The sequence below is a fragment of the Camponotus vicinus genome, unplaced genomic scaffold, assembly GCF_025532165.1.
Source record: "Camponotus vicinus isolate PSW18456_S1 unplaced genomic scaffold, iyCamVici1.0 SCAF_10, whole genome shotgun sequence".
In the NCBI taxonomy this organism is placed as follows: domain Eukaryota; kingdom Metazoa; phylum Arthropoda; class Insecta; order Hymenoptera; family Formicidae; genus Camponotus; species Camponotus vicinus.
Window position 1 is genome coordinate 2,893,160 of NW_028141946.1, and position 18,121 is coordinate 2,911,280.

The 18,121-nt window shown below is 33.6% G+C and overlaps 1 protein-coding gene across 7 annotated transcripts in view; it reads left to right on the top strand.

The window, feature by feature from the left end:
* LOC145960603 (TWiK family of potassium channels protein 7) overlaps positions 1-18,121 on the top strand; it is a 261,015-nt gene that overhangs the window by 120,373 nt on the left and 122,521 nt on the right. For all 7 annotated transcript variants that reach the window (XM_083080198.1, XM_083080195.1, XM_083080193.1 and 4 more), the window contains 2 exons: positions 384-420; positions 11,627-11,686. The gene's annotated coding sequence lies outside the window, so the exon portion shown is untranslated. The remainder of the gene's footprint in view (positions 1-383; positions 421-11,626; positions 11,687-18,121) is intronic.

Consider the following 18,121-nt stretch of genomic DNA (forward strand, 5'->3'; position numbering starts at 1 on the left):
GTCATACAGGATGCACTGAAAAACTGCGGGACCTATGCCGAGAGTATGTTCCTCACTTTTACGCCTCGTTGCGACGCATCATAGCTTGACCGCGTAATTAAATTTACGGCCTCATTTAATAGACGGCCAATTATCAGCGAATGAAAATGCATTAAATTCTGTTGATGGCCGCTTATTTATTTTGCAGGAATATTATATTCTTCTGAATACATTAAAAATATATTATTGTTATATATAAGCAATCTGTAGTAATAAATATTTAGATTAATTATTCACAAACTCTGTAATGAGTATTTATTAATGAGAGAAAGAGAAAAAGAGAGAGGGAGAGAGAGATTATAATAATATTCATTAATTAGTAATAAAATGTTTTATTGTTTCAGGAAGGACGAATATTAACGCTATACATCTGTTCATGAGGTTAGTATGTATATGTAAATCATTGAAATTAAGGCTATGTAATTAGTATTAGTTATTCACAAAAATAGTCTTGCATGAGATCTCTTCTTCTCAATTTATATTTATTTTAAAGTGTGTATATGCATATATTTTTTTCTTTTTTTGATACGACATATACAATATAATGTATTAGAAAATTTGGAAAGCTTTCTATTCAAACCTCTGCATGATAGAGAGATTTTGCAACAATATGAAAAAAATCTAATATAAGTTACATTTAAAATATATCAGAATATCTTTGGATATTCATCGCAAGTCTGGCGTTTGCCATGAGATTTTGATATCTCTCGACATTTGCATAGTAAAATTTTTTTTGCTCAATTTTTTTGAGCAATTCTCCAGAGGAGATATATGAAGCGATGTAATTCAATTTGCCGTATGGCGCTTTTTTCCGTGATTCAAATGTCGCCATGAATTTTCTCTTTTGGCAGGCTTTGTAATTCGCTTGTGACGCTGTAATGAGATTGGATGCGCGTTTGATCGGCTATACCATCAATATATTAGAGAGAGAAAGAGAAAAGGAATGAAGGAGAGCTGTTATAGTGACGTGTAATTATTGATGGAAAGTTATGTATGGGGCTACAAAGAGATATATAAATGCACATGCAGCATTAATGCAGCTATTCTGCGCGTATATTCATATTTATATAACTATATATTTCTCTCAGGAATTACTTGATCGTTTAAATTGAAGTTTTTAGTACATTACCTATGCTCTGTCGGGAAGAGAGATTAGTTTCATAATGCTGTCCAAGCGTATAATTTCACGATTATTATATATATTTCCGAATTAAAAAATTGAATGAGATTGTGTGATTCAATTAATCAAAATATAATTATAAATAATAATGTGAAAATAATATTAATAACGGAAAAAAGAAGTAAGTTACTACATTGTATATAAGTGTACAATAATAATGCAAGAATATAGATTTACACATATTGAAACTTTTAGTTTTCCTTAAAGACTATCAAAACTATATAATATAATACTAACTTAACTAAACTAATAAATAATTACTTTGGTTTTGCATTGACGGACATTATGTCATATTAATATCAAATTTATTTGTACATATATTTGTACATATATAATCAAAAGTTTAATAATTTATAATGCGATTATACATTGAAACACACAAACTTCAAGTTGCATGTTAATGCGAGCAATTTGTATAAATTTGTGTAAATTGCACCAGAATTTATAATTATTATGCCGTAGTTCAACAGGCAGTAAGTTTAACATAATAAAAAAAACTTATTCTTAAATCCATGTGAAACATCTGCTTATGTAAGAATGTTTAGTTCTGTATTAATTAAAATGATATTTCACACAAACTATTTAATTGGAATATAGAGTTATACTGTTATCGGACAGCAATGTTTACAACAATTATTAAAAGATAGATTTAAACAAATATTTATCATATTTTCTTGCTCTTGTAAATATTTTAATTTAATATTACAAACAAATATATTTTAATTTAATATTATAAACAAATATATTTTTAAATTAATGTATTTATTAATTTACAAGCAAACGTTTCATAATTTTAACAACCAGAAATTTTAATATTACGATATTGAATTGTTAAAGCACATATTTTTTATTTAACTGTAAATTATAAAACTGTGTAACACGATAAGCACGAAACTGTGGGATAAATATACTCTCAAAATTCTCAAATATCAGATTTACAGTCTATTGGTAAGGAACACTTGTTATTCGAATTGGATTGTTGTTTCAGGTTGAATATCGATTTAACATATCGATATTTCAACGCGCGCAAATAACGAAAGTGCCGAATATCAAATATTTTTTTCACTTGCCATCGTAAAAGGTAATATTGGTACAATACAGAAGGTACGTTGCATTTAGTCGACGAATATCAATATCGTGGATTTTTATTGTTATTCTAGTAAACAACGAGCCATTGCCCTCGACATACCATATCGCGTTAGTTTCGATGAGGCATTCATTTAATATGCATTATGCTGCAGCGTTGCCTTGATAAATGCTGACCTGGCTTAAATCTCTCTTTTACGCGTCAAGCTAAAACGATATAAAATTAAAATAGGAAAAATTAATTTTAAAAGAATATTAAATTTATATGTTTGAAAAGTTAAAAAAAATATATATATGTGTATATATAAATATGATTAAATTTCTTCTTCTCATTCCATATTTATATATCTTCCGTATAATAATCTTCTGTAGCTAATTTACGTAATTTTAACATGACTATATTTTATTATTTTTAAAATATATATATATATATATATATATATATATATATATATATATATATTTACACACAATCAATAGATAAAGTCTATATATATAGAGAGAGAGAAAGAGAAGTGATCTAAAAAAACAAACATTAAACTTTATCTATTGATATAAGTTTATACGAATCTCGATTTACGTGGCAATTTAATTTTAAAAGTATTTTTTGATGTCGATTTTTTGAAGTATCACATTTCAAATATATCTCCATTTTTTATATTTTATCGTCAAATATCGTCAAATTTAAACTACGATATTGTTCTTATTAATGTTAAACGTCTACATTCGAAAACAAATTTACGAATCTTTTTCCAAGTGGATTATTTCCTATTTCGAATGGTAACAAGATTATCCAATATTTCACGAAAAAATCGTGACTGAGTGGATTTATCTGTATGCGCATGCATTTGGCGTAGCAGTCATCGAGCACGATCAAAATAGATTTTAACAGAGTGCTTCCGATGTCGATATGATTGCAACATTGTCGCACGATCAGTGGTCTGTAACGGATTTGCAGCAACTCGTGGTTGCTAATAAATATACGATTAAATATGCCAAAGTATTCTATTGGAAGTAAAATTGGATGGAATATATGAATCGACATATCATGCTCTAATAATTTTATAACGGTAACTAACATTATAATATTAAATATTATAATTTTATATATCTCTCACGATTGAATATATATATATATATATATATATATATATATATATATATATATATATATATATATATATATATATATATACACTAAACTCAGAATTATGGAAATTATTTTTACAATTTTTTTAAATGCATTTTTATTATTATTATCTTGCAGGAAATATAACTGACTTCATATTACTTAATTTCTATAAATATATAAAAGTTTTATTTCTAGGCTATTAAAATCATAAAGTAAATCTTATGTGAAATTAAATTTTGGAAAGCAGGGTTTATTGTATTAAAAAGTCAATTCTGAATTTTATATTCAGGTCAATGTGAACGTCATCATTTAGCGAATTGGATAAAATCATTGTATCGATAATATCAGCTTTTTGAACTGATAGCCGATAACGAATAAAATATTATATTGCAATAAAAATGTATAAAAATATTTGAAGTGCAATACTTTTAAAAACTATTAAATTTTATATAACATTTTTTAAAAGTTGTTTTCACATCAATGAGAAAAAAAAATAGAATTTAGCAAGGTTTCACTTGTACATAATAATAGAGATAATCCGCGCGAATTATGCTTCTAATTCTACATTCAACAATGATGACGAGTTCGTATATAGTACATGTACCAATCTACAATCGACAAGCTAAATGCGCTAACGCGGTAATTCGATTTATTTCTGTCATGATAAAATATTGAAAAATAGGGAACACGTGATCCAGCTTTGAATGGATGGATGTGATGTATTGTTATTTTTTAGCCTACGATTTCTTAGCGATCACCTTTTGCTAGATACAATGTCTTGTGTTTGAAAAGGAAAGGTAAAGAACGAGGTGAATATATGGGCGTCCAGGGTCCGTTTGTGTAATTAGCACGCGCGCACGTTACGGGCGGCAAATGAATCAGGCCTAATTGCATGATTCGATTTTCATCCGACGTGGGATGTCCTTCATTCGCGCTCTCTAATAATACATGCACGCAATGCAATATACGGGCTATAGTCATCTCCATTAAGCTGATGCTTATGATTCTAGAGATAGCATGTTGGAGCATCAACTTTAGTGGATACGCGAAATCTAATTTTGCTTATCCACTAAATTCTGTTCTCGCGGTAATACATACGATAATTTGTTGGCTTTGCTGTTACGTCGCTAATCAAATTATAATTTTTTTTGCTATATATATTTTATAGCAAGCACGTAGCGAGAAAGCATGTAATTTAAATAATATGTTAATATTTCAATAATGTAGTTCCCTCCTTAATTAAGTCAATTGTTGTTGTTTATACATTATACGAGATTTTCCTTATTACATTTTCTCTCTCACGTGTTGTCTGTATTAATTATCCGATATAATAAGACGATATTATACATGGAGGCTCATTATATATATAATATATGTACATAGAGAGAATACTAGAGATATAGCGAGAGCCAGTAAAGGATCATAAAGCTCCTCGTCAAGTATTATCCATCTCGCATGCCGTCTTAATTTGACGCTACACAGTCATGTGGAACTGCCTGCTCCAATTGAGTATTCTCGTAAAGGAAGCGAGATCGCCGAAAATGTGGGCTATTCTACCTCCGAAACCATCGCTGGTACGGTCTCTCATTAAAATAGTTAAGCTCTATTAAGAAGCGGCTAGGTCCAGAATGCTCTAAAGTAACACGTTCTATTGTACATCAGCTCCGACGTTGGGGAGGGTTGATAATAACGGCGGATATCACCTGGAAAGTTTAGCATAACTACAGCTGCAAGCTATATTACGTCAGCTTCGCTGATGAGCCCTTATGCCAGATTGCGGAGGGTGCTCGTTAAAGCCGTGAAAGTTTTCAAATATTTAAATTTCGGTAACATAATGGAGTCTACGATAAAGCTATCTTGACCTTTGAGATATATGTCGATAATCTTATCTAATCGTACAGAAGCGCACGATAGACGTTTTACCTTTTACACAACTTCTAGACATATGTATTAAAGTTATTTATTTTATTAATAATGATAATATTATTATTGTACAAATTGCATATATATATATATATATATATATATGCAGCAGAGAAACGAATATGAATAAGGGGTTGAGGTATAAAATTACATTAATGGATTCTCTTTGCGGGGAAAGTGTTGACGCGAATATGCGACATAGTGTTTGCGATGAAAAGTACTTTTATTCTCGGAAAATACCTTTACCCATATATATACGTACAGGAGGGACAAGCACACAGTGTGTTTCAAAAATCGCGGAATGTTGCGATAAAACGATGACATACTTCTGTTGATAACAGCCCACAAACAAACTATACCGAGGAACACATCGTGACCCTCGTGCAGCTGTCTCTGGCACTCGGGGGCATCTCGAAAGAGTGTCACGTGCGCATCCCTGCTCGTCTTCACCTACAATTTCCGGATACCGTAGCTGCTATCAACGAGCGAGATCTGCCGCCGTAGCCTTCTCTCTTTGCGGCACGCGAACGCCATGACTTTCGGCGCATTAGCTGGTGGACTGTTACGGAGCTGACTCGGATCATCCTGACGCGGCGCAGATACGACATTTTAACAAATCCGCTCCACATCGCGGTGGATGCGATAAACCTGATTTTGCCCGCATGCGTTATGAATAAAATAACTTGATACTACTTGATACGCAGTTTCAACTTTAAATTACGTTTTACGATTCTGTATTAATCCAATTTAGTCTAGAGTTAAAGTAGGTTATTATCGTTGCACTTTGAACGTAACGTTGTTTGAATATTATTTCGGATAATAATGAATTATATGAAAGCTTGGAAATTGTAAATCTGAAGCGATATTGCATTGAATTATTTATATCTGTTTAAACAGATACATATGTAATAGATAAATAATATATTATTAATAACGTAACAATAACATAATATTAATGATATAATATATTATTAATAATATAGTATTACTTAAAAGTGCAGAAATTGATTTCCAATTGTATTTAAAATGATGATTAATTCCATTCTAACGCGTTATAATTTTTTATTGCGCGCAAATATCAATATATCTCCCTGCGGAATACATTGTTGGACTATGTTTTGTTTCGTGTACCGCAACGTGTTGATATGCTAAGTGAAACTTTGTATATAGTTTGCAAATCAATGGCATACCGTTGTTTGGAGGTTCTTGTTCATTCGAGTTGTTGGGAACTTGGCGATCACGCGTTCTCGTTGTCGTAAAGAACGCTTTATCTGAAGTGTAAGTTTAACAAATAAAAACATTGTTAATATTGAAACGTCAAACGTATACCAGCACAAATGTTTATCTCTAATTTCTTTACTTTTAGGTATTAGAAATTTGATTTTATTTATAGGTTTCTTGTATATCAATGGTGTAAAGAACATAATAAAGAAAACACATAATTGTTTCGAAAAAAAAAATGTAATTGTTAATTACAAATTACATTTTTTCTTTCGAAACAATTATGTGTTTTCTTTACACTAATTGATTCCTTTCATTATTTTGTACACAAAAGTATTAAGGTAAGATAATCGAAAAATGAATATTTTACTAGATATTTTATGGTTTATGTAAAATTAAGATATTATTTTAAGCCTCATAACTCGAAAAGTACTCAATGAAAAAATACTTTATTGTAGTGTTTTGGAAAGCTCTTGAGGCAAGCTACAAGAATATGCAAAAGTATATAGGGTGTCCCATTTAAAAAGTTGGAGGTGACCTTCATGTGATCTTCAAATAACTCTTCAAGGTCAAACCAATGGTACCATGTTATGTCCCCCTCGAAGCCATACAACTTTTGTCTGAAACACTTTCTAGTAAAACTCTTCCTTATCGAGATATTCGACCGTGTTCAGACTTTTTTAACACCCAGTATATTATAGACACTAAAATTAACATAAATTATTAAATTATAAATTATTTAAAGCGCAACACTAGAAAACAAGTTAGATAAACATAATTTTACTATATTTTGCATGTAATGAATGTATAAGTTTAACACAAAAACTAACATGATGATATGCGCTGAATATTTTATAATGATTTTCGCTATCGAGATATGTTATGATTTAGCAATATGTTGAATATTCGATGCATTAATTATATACAACGCGCGATTTGACGCAATACGATCACGCTTGTGGTGCGATTAACTGGTTAGCATGAAAATTACAAATACATATATAATTTATAGTTAGATCAACTTTATCTATCATGCGATTTATCCATCGCTATCATTATACGATATCAGTCGCACCGCAATATGACTTCGATCGTTGCGAATTAGTCATTGCCTATGAAATATATGCATTGATTATGCTATTAATATTGAGATAATTAATATATGAATTAATAAATACACCGGATATTCAAAATTATAGATGTATAAATATATGCTGATTTATGTCCCTAACATCGTTTGCCGTTGTAGAAACATTTTGTCTTATAATCGAATAATGATTATACAATGATGATAATCTAAAGTGTGAAGAGTTTTAATTTGATTTAAATATTTTCACACGAAAATTAAATAATATTGCGGCACTGTTGAGTTTGCATAGAGCGCATAGTTTTTTTAATGATTTATAAATTTTTCTTTGCGAAAAATTTTAAAATTTCTTTTTTCTTTATACATCTTTTCACCTTATTATAACTTCTTAATAAGCTACTTTTTTAGAGATTCTGTTGACTTTTATACTTATCTATGCGGATATTATTTTATGGTCGTCTAGCAGCAATCATAGCCATTTTTTTTATAATAAAACTTTCAAATTTAAAAAAATTATATAGTATGCTATAAATTTTAGTATTATAATTACTTTTTTAATCCTTGCAGCACATATATTTTTTTGCAGTTTTAGTTGTTCCAAAGTGCTTAAAAAATTTATAAAAATTTTCATAAATTTCTTGACATATAGGAAAAAATCATATACAACAAAAGTTAAAAAATAAATTTTAAACATTTTTTTATTGATTAAGAGATATTTTATTGCTAAAATATGGATAGGTTACTAGATGATTAGGACACTTTTTTTGCTCTGTTTCTGGTTATATATGGATCATAATATTTTGTCGCAGTTTTAACTGTCATTTTGGCTCATATGTGACTTTTAAGAATTAGTAGTAGTTAATGATTAATCTTTGCGAGAAAAGATTACCTAGTACACTTGTATATTCTATTGTAGTACAATCTGCATTTGTAAAAGAGGACTTAATGCAAGAAATTCAATTTTTTTTTTACGATAATTGCCTTCGATTTTTTGATCGCGTTTGGTAGACGTTTAATTGTCAGAATTTAGTTACTACGTGCGTATCGAACGTACGTGTACGCGGTTCTTGTCCATTGAATTGCGAGAGTCGCGGATTCAGGTGTACAAATTCCATTTTCCGTGTATGTATAGAAACGTGATTCACATGGACGATCAACCCTCGCACGTGCCTGCGTAGGTGTGAGAATTTGATCCATCCTTCAAGTTCAGTACGCGGTAGGCGTCAGACTGTGATCCTTTACAGGGGAGATCATTCAGACGGTTAGAAGTTGTAATTACTCAAGATTACTTCAATGAATAATTCGCACTGTGGTGCAAAATATCTGCTCTTAACTAAAATTTACATATATATATATATGTGTGTGTGTGTGTGTGTGTGTATATATATATATATATATATATATATATATATATATATATATATATATATATATATATATGATCGCGAAAACGATCCTTACTTATTTATCCATCGCGAAAATTGAAACCGCATTGCGTTCATCGCTCTCATCGGGAGTATCGAATTAATATCGGTAAAAAGTGCTGGATGCACGTTATAAATCATCACCAGAGATTTTTATGCGCCTTTCAAATGGAGCGATACATCGAACATTTCAGAATCGGTATTAATTACATTTAAATGTTTAAAATTTTTGCTCATTGTTGTTTTTTTTATATATATATTACGCACGCCTCTTTCTTATCAATAAATTTATATTTCTGAATTTAGAATGTAATGTTTACTATGTATATTTTGTTTAACAAAATGTAGAAGAATATTGAGAAAATTTAAGATTAAATCATCTTATGTAGAATAAAATTTCCACATACAAATAGCTTTTTGAGAAAGAATGTTTTTTAAAAGATTGTTTCCGGTATAATAAAGCTTAGAGAACGCCGAGGTAAGCGATAGTTGTAAAATAAGAAGAGCAAAATTCAACAAAAATTTTAAAAAAGTTGCATTTGTGTAAGAAATTGTCAATAATGTTTTTTTTCTTAATTAAGCTCTTTGAATCTTTTTTAATACTTGATCGACATCGGATGGATACCGGAAGACTTTGTAAACATCAAAATAATGACTTTAATAATGTGAATAGCCGTATTCGCGCCATGTAATGAAAATTAAGGTGTCTTTAAAAGTCTTTGTTGTATTTTGTTGTATTATTTTATGGTGCATTGCAACATTGCTGGACATTATTTAGCCCTGTAACATTACAAACGTGCCACACCGTTGTATATGACAGTGCTAAAGTTAGAGAAATTAATAGTGCGTTGCAACTTTGCTTTAATCCTTGTGCTGTAAAAATATCTAACTTTGTTAAGTAATTAACTTACACCCGAGTTTTATAATCCTGAGTATGTTCAATGTCATATTAAAACGTGTTTTATTGCACATAAGCTTTCTGTGTGCGTGTCTATTGTCAATTAAGATATACTTGTCACTATTTTTCATCCCTACTTAATCTTTCTCTCACGTTGATACATGAACATAGTAAAGAGATAAACATACAATTTATACAAAAGCGTGTGCTGTGAAAATTATAAATGATTGCTTCTTCACGTGTACCGGTTCCATATATTTGAAATTTAGCACAACTTGGAGATGGCGATATAAAAAAAAAATCTCGTGTATAAATCAACGCGATACGCTATTATCTCGCAAGGAAATATCTAAGAATGAGCTTTATGAGCTTTTGTCGCGCGTGGGAGAACGTGCAAACCGCCCAGTTTACGCTCAATCGCGCGCGCGTTATCGAGCGTTGGAGAACGCGGTCATATTATGCATATTAATTGTAACACGACGCAATAGAGCTCTGACGAATTCAACGCACATGCGAACTAATGCGTTGAAACGCAGGAATAGGAACGTAGGGGTGAGAAACTTGTCACACGCGTGTAAATAAGGCGTAATGTATGGGGCTTAAACTGTGAGGCCGCGGGCCCGGGGATTACCTCCCCTTCCCCTCCAGCCCTTTGCGCAAGCCGCGCACGCACCCTTTCCCCTTCGTAAATGGAATGCAAAGTACATTCGGGCGTAAATCATGCGATAGAAACGGCTCGGTAATCCATTGCCCGCGGCGCCGGCCGGCGTAAATCGAGAAGATTGTGACAATGATTCAACGCAGGTTTATGGCACTCCGTGTAATTAAGTCGTATCCGACTGGTATTACGCATGCAAACGTCGCGCTGAATTCGCGTTCGCGCACCGTCGCCGCTTGCGGATGTAATCGGATTGTCCTGGGGAATTCTATGCCCGTTGTAAGTTTCTTTCGCATATTTGTCCGCTGTATCATTTTTTTTTATTCTTTTTTTCCTTTCGTAACTTAATGTCGTACGACGAGGTTAATTTTTCGCCACGTGCGAAAAATTGCCATACGCGCGTTATTTGTGACGCAATTAAGCGCCAATCTACGTTCTTGGGCTACGAAAGAATATCTAGACATCAAAATGATTTTGTGCTAAGCAATTTTTGTTTTTTTATTTAAGCTTGCTTTTTATCATATGTGTATGTGTAAAAATTATACAATTTTTTTACGAAACTACTTTATTTATTTCTTTTATTATTTTCTTAATTGCAAAAGCAATATATTAATTATATATTAAACTTTTAAATTAAATCATAAAAATTTATATTAGAGAGTGTAATATCACAATAATAAATCAATCAATCAATGAACAATAATTAAAATAACATATATATATTTATATTATATTATTATAAAATGAAAATATTTCTGCAAATACTTTCGTGCAAAATGGCCTAGGAATAGTTTCTTTTCTCGAACTCGGCGAAATTTTTAGGATTCGATGAATTGCAGTAGACTTCTTATGTGAGATGTCGACGATATCAAATATTAAATTCTGGCATAAAGCCTGTCTTACGGCTTATCCTTTTTTCCACTATCTTTATCACTATCGTTAACTCTCGTTAATGTCCTCTTTCTTTTTTTATAACAGGTGGTGGCGAACTGACTCGTGAAAGCAGAGCGTGAATTCTCCCTATGAACCTTGTAAGGGGTAAGTCTACAGACAATTTTTAATTTCACGAATACATGATTTATAAAGGACTTCTCTTAATCCTGCTTATGACTTTAATGCAGACATTGAAAGGTTTCGAATCATGGATCTCGAATAAATTATGTATATCGGGGAATTTTTAATTTTTTGCGAGAAGATATTTCTTGATTGATCGACGTGTTTCTCGTGCAAAAACTTTAAACTATGTTATTAAATTTAGCGCTGTTACGTATGAAATATAACTTCTGCAATAGCAAGAGTGTGGAATGACAAGCTTCGATTAATTGCTTCGAACGTGTTTTTTGAAAAGTTTCTACGTCTTTTACAATAATTTTCATTTTTGATATTAGTTCCTACATGTGTTGAACAATGGAATTTTCGCGTATTTTTTAACATACTATACGACAATTGCCCGTTAGCTCTCTTTATTTCAGATTTAAGCACTCTTATGTACACATTGTTCGGAACTTATTTGCAATTCTACCGGCATCAACTTCCGCCTGGACTCATACTTTTTAAAGTAGCTTTAAATATGCGTCAGTTACTGTGAAATTTATCTCACTCTGTGCCGTATTCTCGTAATATATTTTCATGATACGTTCAAAATTAAAACCTCATTAACAAAGTCAAATTTCAATTTAAAATTTCCTTTAGAATATATACTCTTAGCGTCATTAAGGAACGGAAATAAGAAGTCTAACAAATACCTTAATACAGGGCTGATGGCAAAAAGTGAACTCGTAGTACGCGAAACTGTCACGAAATTAACCCATTTAAAAGTGCCGACTATCAGATGCAAATTACAATTTTTGCATCTTTAACAAGGCATCGTGGATTTCGACGGGGATAATTTTCGCAACAAAGTTTCGAAAATAAATAAAACTGTTTTCTCGCTCGTGAACGGTAGCACGGACCATATTCATGTTTTATCCTTAGTCTAGTTCGTAATGGGTATTGTACTTTTAATAGAAATTTTGTGCTTTCAATGCTAACATAAGATTTATCTAATGTACGTTTAGTATTCGTATTAGTTTCGTAGTAGTTTTGCACGCATGCGAATGGGAGAGAGAAAATTTTTCCTTCATAAAAAAAAATTTATTCATACATGTACAAAAAGAGTTTATTTACAGGGAGAAAACGAATTTATTCGGATAATGTGTGTAATGCTTAATACGTCGCGTAATTCGCTATGTGAGAATAAATTCATCGAGAATCAATATACACATTTTGTAGATTAATATTTTATCGAAATAACTATACTTCTCCTTCCCTTTTCCTCTCTCTCTCTCTCACTTCATAGAAGTGCGTTGTAATTCTCGTAAACTAGCACGTTATCGAATTAATGCGACCTGTATCAACGATGATATGCAAGTTTGCGTAAACATTTTGACACCGCTGAGAGTGCACAATTCCAAATTGTACAGCGACCTGGCGATAAGAGGAACGCGCCCCTTTCATCACAAACGAATATATCCGAAATTCGAAGTGGCGGGTGCAACGACACATCTGGATCTTCAACAACTCGTGCTGTTGACACAGTCGTATCTTGCGTCTGCTATTCCCAAATGGCACCAATGGTCTAAATTATCAATCATTTGCCATTAGTGGCACAAACTTCTCCCCCGAGACATGAGAGATGTACGTATTCAAACTTTATGTTATCGTGAAGTTAGCAAATCCTACAAAATATCTATATTTCGACAGAAAAAAACTAAAATTCAGAATATTGCAATTATATACTGAGTGATTTTATTGACAGAATAGGCGATTATAATACGCGCGTGAAAAGTAATTTCAAAAACACTATTAACGCCTACTTACCATATAATGTCCTTTTCGTTTTGAAAAGTTAAAAGAAAGTTTTGAAGAATGTCCGCATTTAATAAATTGATTCTCTTTTAAAGATGGCCTAACAGGATTGACATTAAATTCCATTCCTTATTCGCGATCCCCTTTAATTAAAAGTTTACGATGCATTCCCCTTCATTACGCGACGCATCGTGTCGGAACTCCCTCTGAGGGAATAGCAGTTCAAATTGCATGCAGTTACGCAATTACAAGGGTTAAGACGTTATCCTTAACGAGAATCCTCAAACTGGTCATTTAGCTTCCGACATAACGTTAAAGGCGATAGGTCGCGCCTTTCAGCGCCTTAAGGTGTTGACACAACGACTTCTATCGCAAATCACGACGTCTTCCTTCCATTCGTATTATAGCACTTTGCTTTTACAGCTGTTTCTCTCTTTCTCTTCCTCATTTCGTTCATTGTTATGTCAGCGTGTCGTCACCGGAAGCAGCATGGGTTGACCCACATGCAACAACAATGCTTGCCGTCGACTAGCTGCAACGACCACATCGATCGTAGCTCTAGCTAAAGTTGCCTAGTGCAGCTTTGACTTCTCGTTCGCTACTCTCCCTCCCCCTCCCTCTCAACCCCGGTATCTCTCCCTTTTCCGCTTCTCTTTGCCTGGTATATCTGTGTTTAGTCGTCCGTGGTTTTCTCTTTCCCGATAATGTTGAGCCTCCTTTGCTTAAGCAGTTTCCGGCACCGTGCAAACAGTTCCGGAGTTCATCGGACGGAGCGATTTCTTAGCGAATCTTTCCCGGATCGATCAATATCGCCGCCCGAGGTGAAATTCTGCTTTGAATTCAATCGACCATGTCCTAGGGAAGTGCGGACCACGAAGCGCGATTTGCTTGCCCGGAATTAAAATGCGCGCTGTATTTGCGATAAAATGATAAAACGCATTCGAATTTGTATTCTACGTCGCATTAATTAAACTGCATTTCACTGCGTTGAATATCATCGTGATTTCTCGACTCAATATGCGCTCGAAGAATCACGCGTGCTATTTGCCGCTACTTTATATGCATATCTCAGGAAAGGTTTACGGATTCTTGAAAAATTTCTTTCAAGTTCTTGAAAGTTTGGCGTCTCGATGAGTTATCCAAGTTGTCAATTCACCCTTTATTCGGAGATATGTAAATTTATATTTTATTATAGCAATATTGATGCACATTTACTTCAAATGTATTGTAGGTGGTTCAGAATGGATCGTACGAGTGGGAGGAATGCATAAGTGGTCCCGAAATTTCACCCAAAATTTTAAACGCATCTTTGCAGTACATCGGTTGCTCGATAACATCTTGCTTTATATGCAACGCGAGATGCGTTCTGAAATATATAACTTTATTTTATTGCGATACGAGGGCGGAATATATCGCGATGAATATGAAACGAATCTGAAACTAATGTAATAATAAGCGAATTCACGTGCATCGGAATTACAAATTAGCTACTAATTATTGGTTTATTATAAACTTCGAATAATTTACTCGTCTCGCATTTAGAAAATGAGAAATCCTAATTTCGAGTTTAGATACTTCATTATTCCGATACGAAAGTTTAATCTGAAAACGTGACAGTTTTAATATTCCGTTTTGCCGATTTGCATAATCGGAAAATTCATTCCTAATAACTTGCAAAACGCCTGTGAAACAGAAAGTACATAAACTCTATTGTCTCTGGGATAATAAAGATTTCTTTTACCGAACACAATTAATTTTTTACAACATTATAGCGACAAAAAATATAAAATTTTCTATATTTATTATTTGATTATTCAATACTTCTCTTGTGAAAGCTCATGGTATATTCAGGAATTCAAAGGACACCAAATCCTAAAATATAACAGTAATATAACAGTACCGCCTCATTACGATTCAGCTAAATTTGCTTCCTTGCACCTTTGGCTGTTGAGCACGATCGTGAATAGACATCTCGAGTAACAAAGCTGTTTTCGAGAAGGCTTCGTTAGCGTCGGGATCGGTTTGATTCTCATCGTGCTTCTGATTGTCTGAAGGCTTCGCTTTTCTGCATAGATGAGTAATATCATTTAAAATGTAACGCGACTTTAGCGTCCACATTGATAATAATGTAAGATTGAGTAAAAAGCTATAGGTCTATTTTAGCTTTAGTATAATTTTTTCTCGATTTTTTTATGCCGAAAAAATAATAAATCGCAAAATATAACTGCTTGGACGAAACGTCGGTTAATATGTCGGTGTGTAAGTAACTTTAATCGCGCCAGAATTTAACACTCGTAAAGTGGATCGATTTCGTTATCTCAGTGACGATTCTACCTTTTTGGAAGAGAGCTTCACTTTCTTCTTCTCTGGACGTCTTATCGGTCGCGCGTTTACGTGTCGTCGAATTAAATTCCAGATAATGCGCCAGATAAATTTGCTACCCCTGCTGTACGTCGGTGCCGCTCGTTCGCCCCAGCGAATTTATCGTCCGCATTAATTTGACATTTAATTTTCCGCGACGCGTATTTCCGACGCCTCTGCAATCCGCCGTTGATACGTTCCGAGTGAAACGTTGCGCTCCAGAATTATTTGTCGCGAGATTTCGTCGCCGACAATTTGTTTGCCGTGCAATTCCGTTCTGTCGCATTACCGGTATAATTGACCGGAATTGCCGCAGCGTCGCCTGAATCTGTGCAAAGGGGCTCGATCAGCCTGACGCTTTCATTTATCGAGATTCTTCTCCGAGCTCTTTTTTAGATATCGATGATTGTGCTGCGTCGATTGTATTCTCGAGTGCAGGAATATTTATGAGGGTCATTTGGTTATCGCCGTAAATATTGAAATTTATTGCAAGAGAATAGCTAGGCTGGAACAAAGATAGTATTTATTGTTCGTATTATAATTTACTTTTTTTAGATCCGAGGATGATATTAAAAAGACAAGTACTTAATACGTATAAAATATCTTAAGAAACATACTTTTAGGTAGGCTAAAGCAGAAGTTATTTGAGAAATATTTTAAACAAATTGATAATTAAAAAATAGAATAATTTTTTTAAAAAACATTTTTCAAATCGTTAGGTTTAGTCTGTATATCTTTTTCGAAAAAGACTTTGTGCAACTTTATCTAATTAAAAGTATATGTAAATTTAATTTTACAAAAAACCAGTACGAAAATTTGATAGTGTAATAGACGCGTATTGCAACAGGAGGAGCATTGTTAATCAATTTTGTTCGATACAAAAGCATTGCTCTTCTTTTGAAATCCGTGCACGTATACGCATGCGACACACGGCTGCGCTTCAACGCCGTTGTTCGTCGGCCAATTGTCATTTTAATTAAGTTTTTAAGCGTAAACGAGCGCCTCTCCGGTTGCGAAATCAAAACTATCTCCGTCCTTGCCACGATCGCGATGTAAAAAGCTATCACGAGAGGATGAACTCGGAACTTTGTGTAAATGCAGCACTCGCGAGCTCCCCGGGTGGTGGGATTCACCGAAACGGAACTCCGTCCCGACGAAGGCACGTTCCTGTGAAACGATCACCGCGATTCGAAACGTGACTTGGGAGCCGAGGAAGCTGTCGATAGGAGCTACCGCTCGACGTTCTTTAAATTTTCGATACTTTTCGGACGTTGATGCGCTCGCCGCTTAATCTCTTCTGACGTGATGGAACTGATGCGGCTGCTACGTGCATGTAGGAGAATGGCGCGCGATTGATAAAATGTTACGTGTTGCTGAATATAGCTTCGAATAGATATGCAGTGGAATGCCTGATGTTATTAAAGATACACAAGATATTTAAATAGCGTTGAAATTATCTTTCTGCTTGATTACAGTTATTTAAAGGGTGCAATAAAACGCAAAGATAGATTGTTGGTAAATAGATCGTCGATTGAAAAATAAATGGTTATTAATAAACTTCTAAAAGAGAGATATCAAAAACGAAAAACGAACGGAAATTACGCTCGTGAAGTTGTTTCATCATTTTGCCTTTCGCAAATGACTACAGATGCGAGATACATTTTATGTAAGGTAAATTACGCGCAAGACTTGCTGTAATTAAAAATCTGATTGAGACTTATTTAGCAAGAGCAACATCGCTGGGAATAAATTTCGCGCTGTTATTCCGGCTCTTCAGCGGCCGGAAATTCAGTGTTGCACTATATAAAGCTTTAGTTGAAAGGCACTCCATGGCTCGTAAATAACAACGTTATAATCCGCGAGAAACAAGAGTGAGAAGTAAAAGCGATGTAGGGGATGGATTTTGTCTGGCATAGCCAAGACTTGCGCGTATTATTTACGGCGACGTGCTACGAGTGCCAGGAGTATTTTTTCTTCCGTTACACGCGCTGGCTCTCGTTGATCTCCTTCGCAACCTTTATACTTCTCCAGCCGCCGTTCTTTATCTTTTTGGTCTCGCTCTTTCCCATCCCATGTCGGGTCAAATCCTACTTTATCGCATTTTTCAGAATAAATGAGAAAGCAACGAAAGCAGAACGCGAAAAGCGCCCCGAAAATGGGAGAAAAGAAGAAGAACTAATGGTTCTTCTAACATGAATTAGTATCGGGTGGATTCTGCTACAGATGACGTTTCGTGTAAATGAAGCAGCTGGCAAACGAAAATAT